This window comes from Bactrocera neohumeralis, chromosome 4 (genome assembly GCF_024586455.1).
Source record: "Bactrocera neohumeralis isolate Rockhampton chromosome 4, APGP_CSIRO_Bneo_wtdbg2-racon-allhic-juicebox.fasta_v2, whole genome shotgun sequence".
NCBI classification, from domain to species: Eukaryota; Metazoa; Arthropoda; class Insecta; order Diptera; family Tephritidae; genus Bactrocera; species Bactrocera neohumeralis.
The window spans coordinates 73,509,635-73,523,292 of NC_065921.1; the positions used below are offsets into that span (position 1 = coordinate 73,509,635).

Sequence of the window (13,658 nt, forward strand, 5' to 3'; positions counted from 1 at the left end):
GTTTGATTTCATCGGGGTTAGAAAAAAAGTGTAAATTGTTTAATTTAAAGAATTATATGCATAGAAATATATAAATAAGAAAATTTCTCATATAAATAAGCAACAAATAAAAATTTAAAAAACGCAAAAACATTGTTGTGTGACAACTGTATTTAGCGTGATTTATGTGCGCCAATTTCGCCACAATATAAATTTTAATTCTGGCTGAAATTGCTGCTTTGTAAAATTTTGATTGTTCTATTTAAATGGCAACCCACACAATTGTTTTTCGTGCAATGAACGCTTTATTGGCGAGAAAATTATGGCCACAAAGATTTGAGTGAGTGTTTCTTAAACAAAATATATTTATATGTATGTACATAAGTATATGCAAGCCTGTATACATATATAAAAATGTGTACATATGTATATTTGTACTCGTATCTATGTAATATGCACATAAATCAAAGAAGAAGTGATGCAATTTTTTTTGACAGCAATTTTGAAAAAAAAAATATTAAAAATTGGTTTTTTCGATTTAAATTAAAAAAAAAACCAGAAAACACTTTACGTCGGCTGCGCTAAAGCTATAATACCTTCACAAGTAATAAAAGAGTACAAAATTATACTTTTCTTGAATTTGAAGGGTCAGTTTGTATGGCCGCTATATGTTATGGTAGTCCGATCTGAACAATTTCTTGTTAGATTGTAGCATTACTTTTTAAAATAGCCTGTGCCGAATTTCGTGAAGTTATCTCGTCAAATCAAAAAATTTTCCCTACAAGAACTTGGTTTTCATTAGTCAGTTTGTATGGCAGCTATAAGCCAAAGTGGTTCGATCTGAACAATATTTCCGGAGATCATAGAGTTGCTCTGGGCAGCAATCTTTGCAAAATTTCATGATGGTATCTTATAAAATACAGAAGTTCTCCCTATAACAACTTGTTTTTGATCGGTCAGTTTGTATAGCATCTATATGCTATAGTAAACCGATATCGGCGATAGCGACAAATTAGCAGCTTCTTGTGGAGAAAAGGCCGTGTGCAAGATTGCAGAACGACATCTCAAAATTTGAGGACTATAATTTTTAATGTAATTTTGTTATTTGTTTTAAATTGTACATTTGTTTTATAAAACTCTATTTCTAGATTTCTTTCAAACCACTCCTTAGCATATGTACATTAAGCTGCGCTTAGTTTTAGCTTGTTTACATGCCTGCAATTCACTTTCTTCCGACACAAAATCTAGTCGCGACCAGTCGTCTATAAATTATAGCAACTGCTACACAAGCACATACACCAGATTTAATGTGTCTTGCAAGCGCTTCTATTGGTAAGCAAGTCGAGCCAGGTTCAAGTCCATAGCTCATGCGTGCGCTTGGAGAAAACAAGTTTTCATTTTCAACTGCAGAATATGAACGCGCTTTGTATGGCGGTTTCTTGATCAGCTCAATGCATAAACACATGCATATGTATGTATGTATGTGCATTTGTAGAGATGTTAGTGAGTTTGTGCTTGCGGTCATGCAACAACGGTATTCGTTGGTCTGTTTTTTCCAATATACAGTTCAAGTTTAATAGCACACTGTCTCTACATGTGTTTTGTTGTTGTTGTTTGCTGTAATGCTGTGGAAAGCAAGTTAAACGGTGAAAGTCTTGCATATTTTTATTTTTTTCTCCAGCATCACACGAGTTACTGCAACGGTTTTTGCTGCGCAGCGCACTGCATTTTGCACACGTTTCTCTTCGGCGGTTTCTTTTTGTTTTTGTTTGTTTGATTTGCGGCAAACGTACTATGTCTTGGATTACAATGTATAATATTTATTGCATTCAGTTTTTGCTGTCAACCCACTCATCTTGCTGGCAATATTTTTTATTTTTTAGCAGTTTTGATGAAAATATTTTTAGTTTATGTTTTTGAAAGATATCAAAAATAAATTTATGTTGATAAAAAATTAAAAAATACAATTTTGAAAAAAAAATTTGAAAAAATTTAAAAAAAAAAATTAAAAAAAATATTAAAAAAAAAATTTAAAAAAAATTTAAAAAAATTTGGGAAAAATTTATAAAAATTTTTTAGTTTAAAAAAAAATTTTTGGAAAGTATTTTTATAATATTTCCATTTTTAAGCCACTCTGAAATGCAATTTTTCATATAGCAAATTTATTTTTGAACCCTACCAATCTTAAAAAAAATTATAAAAAATTTTAGAACATATTTTTTATAATATTTCTATTTCTTAAGCCACTCTGAAATGTGATTTTTCACAAAAAACTTCTTTTTTGTGAACTACAATTTTAATAAAAGAAAATCAAAATTTTGACTAGTCCATTGACATTATCTGTATTCAGCTATTGTAAGAATACATCTTGTTTTTTTTTATTTGAGATAATTTCCAGCAGAAAACTCGTTCTTATCTAAAAAATGTTAATCCAACAAAATGGTCATCCATATTTGTTTCTATATATGTATGTATGTATATACATTGTATATAAACTACAAACTCGCTTACTTCTTCTAGTATTTACATACGTACAAATGTACAAATATGTACATATGTATTTGTTTTTAGTAGGTGCTTTTCGACTTTTGCGCCAACAGACATTGTAATTAATTACAAAACATCATAAGTGAATTAAAGAAGGATATAAAAATGAGAGATTAACAAAAAGTCAAAGTTGTTGTATACATAATAATATACACATACATACATATACATATACATATATATTCATATACATATATACATCAGTATGTACATACATATGTATATTACGCTTCATAATTGCTTGAAATTACACAAAACTGTCAGTCGCAAAAAAAGCTTAAAAATGATGACAACAGGTAAGCGCTTGTTGTTTATTTTCTACTGTGTAATTATGACAAAAAAATTTAAAATAAAACAAACTATGCGCCAGCTAACTAGCAGTTCATGTAAATAAAAAAAAAAAGATATATGAAAATAATTAATGAAAGATGCAGCATAAAAACGCAATTAAAACAGCAAACAGTACAAAAATAACCTTTGCACTAGAATATTGTGTGAGAAGTTCATACTCATGCATTTAACTTGCGCTAACTGACAGTTGACAGCTGTGGAGCATCACTGTGCGCTTTTTTCGTACCGCTAATGAGCTCATCACGCTATAAAATCAAAAGGAATTCGCATGACTAAAGGCAGAAAATAATGAGAAATGCGAATTGGTGAAATAAAATCTTAATTTGAAGCAAGATTAAGGAAAGCATGCAATATAAAATTGAAATGGGAAAATTGGAACATAAAAAATAGCAATGAGTCGCTAATAATACATATCGCACTTGTTACGTTAAAGTGTAACAACTCAAAATTTCCAAATTTTAGTTTTTTGCAAGAAAATAATGTGCAGTGTTCATCTCTACCCACTGTAAAAATCGTTCAGTGATTTGTCTAGTCTTTCGTTAAAAAAACCGTTATGACTCTCTCTCTTTTTTTTCAGAATGACTTTTTTCGACTCAACAGTTTTTCGTCTCTACTGAAAATGTTCAAATTTTGAGTTGTTACACTTTAACGTAACAAGTGCGATATGTAGATATTTTCTAAAGAATTGCAAGAGCATGCAAGTGCTTTATACTTAAATAGTCATTAGACGAATTTATTTTAGCATAATCGTGTATACAAATTGTTTAAAATTTTATTTTGCTGCGTCATTAATGTGCAATTTAAGATTTTTAGCAAATACAGCCACTTGAATATTTTTGCTTTTGTTGTTATTGTATTTTTATTATTTATTTTTGCTCTTAATTTTTTTTCTAATTTTTCCCATCCTTTATAAAATTTTTTTATTAATTTTTCATTAACTTTGTATAAATTTTTTCTTAATTTTTTGTATTATTATTTGTGAATTTATAGTTTTTTTCATTTATTAATTTTTAATTTTGTAATTAATTTTTTTAATTTTTTCTTAATTTTTTTTTTAATTTATAACTTTTTTTTAAATTATTTTTAAATGTTTTTTATAATTCTTTTATATATTTTTTTTAATTTTTCTTTTTTTTTTTGTTAGTTTTATTTTTTGCCTCATTATTTTTGCTTTTAATAATAATTTTTTATTAATTTTCTTTATTATTTCAAAAACTCGTGCTTTGTGTGTATGAATCAACTAAATTGTTGCCATCAATAAAAATGACACTTCAAGGTGTACGCTATGCAGCAACCCTGTGCAGCTTTTACAAAAGTCACCGCAAATATTATATAGCGAAAAATAGCCTTTTGTTTAGTGTGTAGGTACTTTTTGCAAGTAAATATGCGCAATTGTGTCAAGGTTGCGGCATGAAAAACTTTTCTTGCTTGCAAATATGTACAATATATTTTTTATATAATTTTGAATTTATTGCTTTACTGGCTTTCGCAAATTTAACAATATTTTATATACAACTTGTTAGTGGTGAAACACACCCACAATACAAAAAAAAGCAAGCAATGCTTACAAACAAAATAATTGTAATGGATTTTTGGTACAAAAAAAATTTCTTTTTTTATTTTTTTGTTAAAATTTTTTTTTTCTTTTTTATTTCTTTTGTTAACATTTTATATTTTACTGTTTCACGGCACGTTTCTTGTCGTACAAATGCGAAATTTTATACGAAAAACAGTAAATGTCGATATGTATGGTCAGGCGCACCAAAGCCAAATCCAACGCAAAGCCGAAAAATCACGTTATTTTGCGTAAAACAGCAGAGAAACACAGCTGCATGCTGCATTTTATGCGCGAGCGCACAAACTCACTTACAAATACTTGTGTACATGTGTGTGTGTGTCTACATTGAATTTGAAAACAAAAGTCAAAGTCGCGGCGCAACAAGTCAATGTCAAAGTTTTAAATACAGCTACTTGGGCGCATGTGACAACATAATTTTTGTGTACATACATATGTACATATATATAATTATGTGTATATAATTTATAAAATATGCATAATTTGAAAAAAAAATTATCAAATGAATTTATATGCGAAAAAAATCGAATTTTATTTTAAAACCGGATTCGCAGAAATACGCATAAAAATTAACAAGTAACGACTTAAGCAGATAAATGCAACACACATACATACATATGTACATATAATATGTAAATGCACTGCAAAACCAATATGTCCATACATATACTTAGTTACTTGCATGTATAGACATGCATGCAATTGCACAGTTACCGACTTATGCACATTGCAATCGTTACACGTACAAATGCACATTTTTGAATGTTGTTTTTGTTCTTTTTTTTCAGTTTGCTTATTTTCTGCCACTTCTCAAGTCACCGCATTTAATTTCCACAATTTCCAAGTAATCAAACCATTGACCTCAATTTTGTCACTTGATATTTCTGATGCACGTTTACTGAATAATATTACTACTGTCGCTGCTACTGTTGCTATTGTTGTTTATACTACACTTTTTTTATTGCTTTTTATCATTGACGACAAGTCGTTGGGAGTGCGAGTAGTCATCGTGGTTCGCCGCCGCCAATTCGTTAGTTGGTGCTCACACGATTGATAAATATCATATACATACTATGTACATATATGTATGCATGGGAGTGAGTGAGTTATGTGCATGTAACGGCGTTTTTGGAATTAGTTACTGCATTGCATTTGCATGCGGGTAATTCTCTATGCAGACGACGAGTACTCATTTGCTCACTCGCCGCGTGGCTGTGGAAATTTGTAATCGATTGGCGATTTTTGCAATGGACTCACGCAAATTTTATGCACAAATACAAATTATCTATATACATACATAAGTATGTATGTATGTATGCACTTACATAGATATGCATGTATTTGAAACTGAAATATTTATTTATTTGCAGTGAAAAGTTATTCCCGCATTTGCTTAGCTTTTCTTGCAAAAAGATTAGTCAACAAACTGCACTGCATACAAATTAAGTGGTTATATCCACTTGCAAGGCATAAAATAAGCATTTTTTATGATTTTTAATTATGTATGGAATCAAAATTATGCTTAAATAAGCATGCTAAAATTAACGTCTGTTTGTAACAAAAACTGTTAACTTAAATTTTATCGCTTCACGCACGCCACATGCACAAAGTGAGGTTAAAGCTTCAACGTAAATAAATAGCTTTTTTATAACACGACATACATATGGAAGCTGTACATGAGGCAACAGCGCCAAGCTGTACACCTTTTAAAATATATTACAGCTCAAAAATTGGGCAAAAAACCAGCGACGACCATAAAATGCCACATCTTAAATAATATTTTGCAACGGCTATTTAAGCAGATGATTGATTTGACAACACCGCGAGCAGTGGCACATATTAAGCAGAATACAAAAGAAATCGACTTAATAATAAAAAGCGACTGCAAGCACACACGCAAGAGGCGGGTAACCGTTATGTATAAAGCCTTGACGAAATGCCAGCGAGTGACGCCCATATGACAGGCATAAATGGCAAGATGGATGACTGAGCGGCAGGCGCGCAAAATATGATTGTAAAAAAGTACGAAAAGCAAAGAAACAACGCTGTTAAGGCGAGGAGTTGAACGAAAAGACAAGGGGGAATAGTGAGTTCATCAAAAGAAAAGAAAAAAGCGCGATGCAGTTTCAATTAAATCAAAGGAAAGGAATAAAAAAATTAACTTCGGTTGCAGCGAAGTTATCATACCCTGCACAGTTGCATTTCTTATGGCATAAAGGATATAAACTTAAATTTAGCTTGATTTTGATACGGCAATTTGTATGGCAGCTATATGCTATGGTGGTTCGATTGGAAAATTATGTTGAGGGATTGTGGCATTGTCTTGGACAATAAACTATGTCAAATTTCGTGAAGATATCGTGTCAAATAAAAAAGTTTTCCATTTTGATCGTTCAATTTGTATGGACTATTGATTTTGATCAGAAAAAGTTCGTCACATTATAGCGTTGCTTTGGAAAATTATTGAAGATATCGTGTCAAATAAAAAAGTTTTCCATACAAGGACTTGATTTTGATCGTTCAATTTGTATGGCGGCTATAACCAATAGAGCTCTGATATCGGCAGTTCCATGAAATTAACAGCTTCTTTGGGGAAGAAAGAACGTGTGCAAAGTTTCAGATTGATATCTCAAAAATTTGGGGACTTTTGTTTAGGGTATAAAAAATTTAAAGCGGTCGAACAGCACTATCAACTACAAAAGAAAAGCTGCTTCGTCACTAGCAAACACGCACTTCATTATTAATAATAAAATATATTATATACGTACATATACATATGTATGTATTCACGTATATGTATGTATGTATATACACCCTTGCATTTCGTTGAGTGGATGCATCGTGTCGATTAAATGCAAAATTTCTTGAGGTAGGACCGAAGCGATCAAAATGAACTGGCTATAGTGCAGCACCAAGCGAATGCTGCAGCAACAAATAAGTGTGGAAGAAATCAACAACAAATATAAAAAACTCAACGTAGCGTTAAATTGACAGGCAGTCGCATAAACAATGGCAAACAAGCGCACATGAAATTTCAACTCACATGAGTATTTATGTATGTGCGCCTGTGTACAACGTGCGATGCAAAATGCACTCGAGCGAAGCCGTAGCCATGCCGAAGTGCAATTAGGCGCATGCAGCCCTGCAGCATACATACATACATAGTTGTTGTTGCGCACATCACAAGGAGGGAATGTCATTGCTTGTGCATGGCAAACAGAAATTAAAAATAAACTGGTGAAAAGAGCCAGTGCAAACGAAAAATAGCAAACATAAAATGCAGAAAATTAAAAAAGGAAGCAAAAACAACAACAGCAGTGCGAAGAAGTGCAAGCAAAATGCAGTTGCGTGCTGCAAACATTTGGACGGTGGTCGGTCGGTCACCCCTTTTAGTCACAACGACAGCACAAAATCAGCAACAACAACTCAAACAACAACAACATCAATATTCAACGTGTGCAACAAGCAAGTATGCAAACATGCGTTGCCAACGAAGAAATGAGTGCAACAACAAAGGACGGCCAAGCAACCAACGACAATGTGCCGAAGAAGGCTGCATTAAAAATACACACATACGAATATTACAACGGCGAGGCAATAAAAAAAACATGAGCTACCGAACCGTATGCAAAAATATAAAGTGAAAAGCAAGAGCGAAAAGAAGAGAAATTAATTTTTGCGCACTTGCGACCAGGCAGCGAATTACACGTTGTCCTTCATGCTTGCGCAAACGCAGCGCAACACAGCTGGAGACCCTGCCACTGCCGTTGACCGACTGCCATTTACGACGACGCTCGGCCGTAAGGTGACAATGACATTTGCGCTTTATTGGCACACACAAATTGCATCACATTGCATGCACCGTTATGTGTAGGGTTGCAAGCACCGCTATGCCAGTGGTCACGCAGCCGTGCGTACACTGGAACGATCATTGCCGATTCGTTGTCGTACGCAGACACACTCACACATATCGCTGCATGCTTATATGCATATGAGTGGAGAAAACTCGAAAACAGTCGAAAAAGGCAACACAAACAATATTGTTTACGCCCAAACTGCAAGTTCGCTTGCACTTCGTTGCTCTTTATTGCAGTCAGCCGAGCTGCGTTCGTTGATTTTGTGCGCTGCTGCTGTTCCTTGGCCGTTGCGAAAATCTTCATTCATTCATTCATACATATTGCAATCGTTAGCTGAATTCGTGCGCTCGTGCATGTGCGGGTTCGTTGCATTAACATTGAACTGGAATTGGGTTACTGGCGCAATGTACGAAAATTTTGCTCCTTTTGTACACCCTTGTTGGATGTGGCATTGTTTTCTCGGTGTTTTGGTTTTTGATTTTTCATACACATAGACATACATAAATGCATGTGTTGTGGCCTAAATTTTGAGGGCAGCTGATGTTGCTGGTGACCTGAATTTGTGAGGACGAGCATCTGAATGTGATCTTGACCTTTTGAAGGTGAATTATATTGTAGGGGTGCTGTTTTCGACTATTGCATATTGCTTTTGTTGCAAAAGTGTGCGGCGTAGGGTAAGTGTATTTTCAGGGTTGTAAATAATGCATTTAGGATTGATATGCTATTTTAATTTTAATTAATTAATATTAGTTTAATTATTTTGTATTTTTTTTTAAGTTTTATTTTTAATTACAAAAAAAAAAAAATAAGTAAAAATTAAAATAAAAAATAGTGAATAAATTAATACATTTTTTTAAATTTTAATTTAAATTTTTTACTTAATTTTTTTATATACATACATACATATATGTGACCTGGTCTACGAAAAGGGGGCTAACGTGCGAAAACTAGATTAATGAATTAAAATTAAACACTAATTTTAAATGCATTAGTTAATAAAATAATTAATAATAATTAAATTTTTGATTTTTTTAAATAATTCTTTTTTCAGTTTTAATGCATTATTACTTTTAATTGTACATACATTAAATTTCAAATATTTTTTTTTGTAATTGCGAAAGTTTTAATAAAAACTAATATTCCAATTTCTAAAATTCAAAATAAGTTTTTTATCCCAAAAGTCGTGTTTAAAAACACAATTATTTTTTATTTTATATTTATTTTTTAATAAGTTTTATTTTTAATTACAGAAAAAAAATTAAATAAAAAAATTAAAATTAATTGTTTAATAATTTTAATTAACCAATATACATATATTAAAAGCATAAATTAATAAAAATTAACGCATTAATTTACTGTAATTAAGTTAATTTAATTATAATTAATTTTTTTTTAATTTAAAATTTTTAAATTTCAATTAATTTCTTTTTTTTAATAATTTTTATTTTGTATATTTTGTATATTCTTTGTTGTAGTAAAAACAAATAATCCAGATAAAGTAAATATGATCATATATTTATAAATATATAGGGTTCTGATTTTTCTAATTAAAAAAATGGTTAAGTTTAGTTTAATTTAGTAAAAAATATTAATTAATTTGCTTCAATTTAATTAAATAATCATTAATTTAAAAATAATTAGTTTAATTTGAAATATATTTAAAGATTTGATTTACTTTAATTAAAAAAATTATATACATTAATTAAAAATAACACACAAAAAAAGTTTTGATTTACTTTAATTAAAAAAAGTATATACATTAATTAATAATAACAATTAATTAATTGAAAAATTAATTTTTGATTTTAAAATCAGCATTAAAGCTTAACAAATTTTTTTTAATCTAAAATTGTATTAACTAAGAAAAAAATATTTTTCAAAACAAAAGTTGGAATGAAGGTAAAAAAGGCAGTATAAACTATATAATATACTATTTGGAGCTATGAAATATTTTTTTCTAAAATCAAAGGGCAAAATATTAAATTAAACGTATGTATGTCATACCAACCAGAAGTGAATACGCAACAGACCTCTTTTTTTCGAAGGGATCGCAAGAGCAAGAAAATTCAAAATTTCTTAAAATAAATCGCCAGTTATTAAAGTACATTAAATTCTGTAATTCTCAATTCTTAAAATTTTTTAAATTTATAAAAAAAATGCCTCATCAAAAAAAAAATCCCTTTAGTCTTCCCATACTGAGGCATTTATGTACTTCAAGTACACATCTAACCATAATTAGCAGAATTCACCATAGCTCACACAAAATAGCACACACCAAGCGGTGATATCGAAGCTTAAACCCATAAAATGCAAAACTCGCTTTGGGCACTTGCTTACTTTGCGCGCACTGTAAGCGCATTAGAGCTATTTGTAGGCAGATAGCAGCAGGCAAAAAAGCTTGCGGCAAATTTGCATAATTTCTCGATTTGCATGTATGCCATTAAGCTGTGTGAAATTGATGTGAAATGTGGGTAATTTAATTCTTTTTGCGCTTAAATTTGGTCGACACTTTTCACGCTCCAATTCACAAAATTTGCAAATGGCCAAAAGAACGAAAAAAAAACATGGTAGTAATTACCACAGGAGAACTAACATACAGTACATAAGCATACATACACATGTATATATATATAGACAACTTTCCCGAAGAAATTCGGGCTATTCCCGAATGCTCGAAAAAGTTGCCCAAAGAGTGGACTTTCAGAATGGACCACCTAAGGCCGGTCAACATTTAAATAAATTATCTTCGTAAATGTCGCAGACAACTAACGTTTCAAATGAGATTTTGCAAATTTTATGCGTAATTTTTTATATAGTGTTGCGCCCAGCAATGAGGGTGAAATGCCGAAAAGAGCCGCGTCAAAAAAGCCTAAAGCCAAAAACACAAAAACTGCAGCAATTTGCAAGTGACCCTGAAATTTTGTAGAATAAAATGGCAGCGCCGCTGTTGAGCGCAGTTCGTGGTTGGTGCTGCTCCTGACCTTGCCCTAGTTTGTGAACGTCAAACAAAAACTAATAGCAGCGAGAAGTGGCACACTTCTTATTTACATACATATCAATGCTGATAAATAAATATGTCACTATACATATATGTTATATATATATGTACGAGTATATAACATACGGCTATATAAATAGTAACTGTAAAAACTTTCCACATGTGCACTTAGAGTCTTTTCACCTCGTCCTTAGCGAAAGTAGTGCACTAGAGCACAGGCGGTCAAGGGCAAATGACTGCATGACGGTATATATTATATACTTATATGGATGTAACTGTGTATGTCCACATAGTGAGTGTAGCCTGGCTGCACTGCAGCTAAAATGCGCTCATGAACTCTAAGCATAATTCGCTTATATGCATACTAAGAGCATGTACTACATAAAATGCGCTCTGATTATTTTGTATATAAATATTATATGTACATACATACATATGTATAATATATATGTAAGCATATGCCACTAAGTGCAGCTGTTGCATTATATAGCAGGGTCACTGACGTAGCGAAGACGCTGTCAAAACTACAAATCTAAACACCGAATACATGCTATGCAGAGATATACATACACATGTAGCCTCGACCTCAAAATCACCGCTAATCCTGCAGCACAGCGGGTGTGCTGCATGTACATTATGGCGGCACAGCAGAGTTGCATTTGCGCGTGACAAACGCAGCAGCACCAATTGCGTTAAAACGTTATAGAATCATACTTCATACAAATTCATATATGTACATATATTTAGAAGCAAACAGTTTTGGTTTAGAAAAATATACATACATTTTTCAAATTTTATTTCGAAAACTTTTTAGGTTTGGATTTTTTGTACGCAAAAATGTATTTTTATACAGTCAGCTTTTGAAACACCGATCTGAAATTTTACTAACGCTAATCTCTTCATTAGTCAGAATCGCTGATATCAGATCAATATAGGACATAGTTTGATTAAAAACAAATTCTTGTATGGGAAATTTTCTTATTTGGCAAGATATCGTCACGAAATTTGACAAGGCTTAATGTCAAGAGCAAGGCTACCATCTGTAAACGAATTGTTCAGATCGGACCACTATAGCATATAGCTGCCATACAAACTGTTCGATCCGAAGTGAATTATTGCATGGAAAACTCTTTTATTTAACGAGATATGTTCACGAAATTTGACAAAGATTAATATTAATGGCTAGGCTATCACCTCCGAACGAATTGTTCAGATCGGACTACTATAACATATAGCTGTCATACAAACCACTCGATGAAAATCAAGTTCTTGTATGGAAAACTTTTGTAGTTTAAAAGATAGCATCACCCAACTTGACAGAGATCACTATCCAATGCAACGAAACAATTTCGTAAGAAATTTTTCTGATCGGAACACTATAACTTATAGCTGCCATACAAACTGACCAATCCAAATCAAGTTCTTGTAAGGAAAACTTTTTTATTTGACGAGATATCTTAACGAAATTTGGCACAACTCATTTTCCAAGGCAGCGCTACAATTGCTCCGAAAATTATTCAGATCGGATTATTATAGCTTATAGCTGTCATACAAACTGAACGATCAAAATCAATATAAACATATTTTTACACCTTTTTAAGCTATAAAAAATATAGCTGGGGAGCATATTATAGCTTCAGTAACATTTTATGTTGTTTTTAATTTGCCAAACATTTTTGAAGTTAGGACTTTTCATAAATTTTATAATTAAAAATTTCGTTTGTTCAAAAATACATTCATTTTGCCCTACACCATAACCTTTTCGTCACTTACCTGACGATATTGAATTCGCCGAATCGCTACGCGGCGTATGCTGTTGCATGTTGAGTCCATTATGTTGCATGCCAGCATTTCCACCCAACATACTACCCATCAAGCCATTAATTATACCCTGATTTAGTGTTGCATGCAACATATTTGTGTTGTTGTTGTTATTCATATTCAAATTATTATTATTGTTGTTATTCTGTGCATTTTGTTGATTGCCGAGATGCCCGTTGCTCAGCTGATTGCCATGGCCCATTACACCGCCACCGCCACCGCCACCAGCGCCACCATTACCATGACCAAAATTCACGCCATTTGTGTTATTGCCAGCGCCGTTGACATTCATATTGTTTATGCCACCACCTAAAGGTGGTAACGGTATTATTGTGGTTTGTGGCGGCAGCAGCGCAGCGCAACCATGCGCCGAGTTGATCACGTTATGACCACCGTGCCCATTGAATGCGGCATCAAACCACAGATCTTGTTCGCCATAGACCGGTGAGTCGAGCGGTGAGGGCGATAATGCCGTGCTGAGCACGAGCCCGTTGGAGGATGAGCTCACTTCGGTGGAGGATTCTTCCAG

At 32.3% G+C, this 13,658-nt stretch overlaps 2 protein-coding genes across 3 annotated transcripts in view; both read right to left on the reverse strand.

Annotated features, from left to right (window-relative positions):
* The window catches only part of LOC126756674 (ecdysone receptor), a 310,622-nt gene that overhangs the window by 116,592 nt on the left and 180,372 nt on the right, over positions 1 to 13,658 (reverse strand). The window lies entirely within an intron of this gene.
* The window catches only part of LOC126756706 (nitric oxide synthase-interacting protein homolog), a 131,695-nt gene that overhangs the window by 66,664 nt on the left and 51,373 nt on the right, over positions 1 to 13,658 (reverse strand). The window lies entirely within an intron of this gene.